Source organism: Octopus bimaculoides, chromosome 7 (genome assembly GCF_001194135.2).
Source record: "Octopus bimaculoides isolate UCB-OBI-ISO-001 chromosome 7, ASM119413v2, whole genome shotgun sequence".
NCBI lineage: Eukaryota > Metazoa > Mollusca > Cephalopoda > Octopoda > Octopodidae > Octopus > Octopus bimaculoides.
The window spans coordinates 30,910,006-30,912,508 of record NC_068987.1 but is presented as its reverse complement, the minus strand read 5'-3'; the positions used below and the strand labels follow the sequence as shown (position 1 = coordinate 30,912,508).

The following is a 2,503-nucleotide window of genomic DNA, read 5'->3' as shown; positions in this document are numbered from 1 at the left end:
GGTGGTGGCGGTGGTGACTGGTGGTTGCAGTGATGGTGTTAGGTGTTAGTAGTGGTGGTGGTGGTGATGATGGTGGCAGTGGTGGTATTACTGGTGGCGGTGGTGGTATTACTGGCGGTGGTGGTGGTGGTGGTGATGGTGGTGGTGGTGGTGGTGGCGGTGGTGACTGGTGGTTGCAGTGATGGTGTTACTGGTAGTGACTGATGCAGGCTGAAATACTATTAAAAAATATGGATAAATTTCTCTGGGGCAAAATTAGCTTGTTTCATTAAAATAGTCAGTATGTTGTTTTTTTCCTTCTTTTTCGTTTTCTTTTTCTTTTTTTGTTTTGTTTTTGCAAGGCATGCAATCTGTGTCCCCTGTTAAACACCATACATTGTGATGGATGCTGAATGACAAGAGATGAAAAACTATTGACGTAGACACTAAGTATAACTGAGAGTACATTTTAAACTTGATTTGGTGATAAAGGGTAAAGGGTAATGGCCCTCTTTGGTCATGAATGACCATGAGGTTGCACCTAGAATGTTCCCCTTTAAGGCACAGGTCCAGGTAAGGTTGTTTATAGAAGACCAGCAATTGCCCATGCATACCAGCCTCTCCTCTCCACATCACTGGTGTTATCCAAGGGTAAGGCAAAGGCCGACAGAGCTTGGCACCAGTGACATTGCAGCCCATTTCTACAGCTGAATGAACTGTTGTTGGCACTCCGTCGCTTACAATGTCGAGGGTTCCAGTTGATCCAATCAACGGAACAGCCTGCTCGTGAAATTAACGTGCAAGTGGCTGAGCACTCCACAGACACGTGTACCCTTAACGTAGTTCTCGGGGGATATTCAGTGTGACAAGGCTGATCCTTTGAATTACAGGCACAACAGAAACAGGAAGTAAGAGTGAGAGAAAGTTGTGGTGAAAGAGTACAGCAGGGTTCGCCACCATCCCCCACCGGAGCCGCGTGGAGCTTTAGGTGTTTGCACTCAATAAACACTCACAACGGCCGGTCTGGGAATCGAAACCGCGATCCTATGACCGTGAGTCTGCTGCCCTACAACTGGGCCATTGCACCTCCACTAGAATGAACTGTAACAATGTGAAACAAAGCACCTTGCTCAAGAACACAACACAGAGCCCAGTCCAGGAATCGAACTCACAACTTCATGATTGTGAGCTTGATGCTCTGACCACTGAGCCATGTGCCTTTGTGATATAACCAACATGACAGCTTATAGATTAACTCTTTGTAGTGCTGCAGTTATTGTTGTTTCGGCTTCTAGATTCATACCATTCCAACCATGACCGTTTCATCGCTTTGTATGTCTAGCATCTTCTTTTATAAAGGCCGTAGCATGTGACTTGATGGAATATGGGTGCTATTTCTAGCATGCTGAACAATTGTGTAGTGACTTCAGGGAATGTCATCACTAGTCTCTATCATTTGACTATGGCCTTAAGGAAATCAAGAATAGGATGGGCTACTTTCAGTTTCTGTCTACCAACTCCACTCACAAGGTTTTGTTCTGCTACATTGGTTTGTTTATATCCTAGTTACTTAGAGGCTCAGCAAAAGAGCCTAATATAATAAATACCAGACTTTAAAATATGTACTGGGGTCAGTCTGTTTTACTAAATCCTTCAAGGCAGTGCACCAACATGGTCACAGTCCAATGACTGAAAATGTAAAAGGGGAAAAAGGAAAAAAAGAGATTCCAGAAAATTCTTCTGTTTCTGTGAGCTAAAATTTGACCATGGGGTTTTAAAAATTAATACTTCTTTTTTAGTTGCTACATGTAGCTCAATAGACTTGTTCTCCTTATGTGCAGATTTAACCCTTTAGTATTAATATTTAAACCAGCCATATCCGGTTTAAATATTCTACCTGATTCATGTTCACACCGGCCAGATCCAACTTTTCACACCTACACTATAATACTGTTCTATGTTTTAGAGGTGAGGAATTCTGCACATTATTTACATTACTTACATTGACCCATATGTGTCCTCACCTTGTTTGTTGTTACCACAACGTTTTGGCTGATTTACACTCCAGCCTTCATCAGGTGTCCTGGTAGAATTTTGAACCTAACCCTGGGTTCTCATTCCTAAGGCGTTTTTTTTTCTTGCTATTATTATTATTATTATTATTATTATTATTATTATTATTATTATTTATTCAAGGTACTGCCTGGAATTGAACTCGGAATCTTGGAGTTAGTAGCCCATGCTCTTAACCATTACACTGCCCACGGGCATAGAGCATAATGGTTAAGAGCACAGGCTACTAATCCCAAGATTCCAAGTTCAATTCCAGGCATAATAATCATCATCATCATCATCATCGTTTAACGTCCGCTTTCCATGCTAGCATGGGTTGGACGATTTAACTGAGGACTGGTGAAACCGGATGGCAACACCAGGCTCCAATCTAATTTTGCAGAGTTTCTACAGCTGGATGCCCTTCCTAACACCAACCACTCAGAGAGTGTAGTGGGTGCTTTTACGTGTC

At 42.4% G+C, this 2,503-nt stretch overlaps 1 protein-coding gene across 1 annotated transcript in view; it reads left to right on the top strand.

Annotated features, from left to right (window-relative positions):
- The window catches only part of LOC106874171 (ankyrin repeat and MYND domain-containing protein 1), an 84,310-nt gene that overhangs the window by 26,967 nt on the left and 54,840 nt on the right, over positions 1–2,503 (top strand). The window lies entirely within an intron of this gene.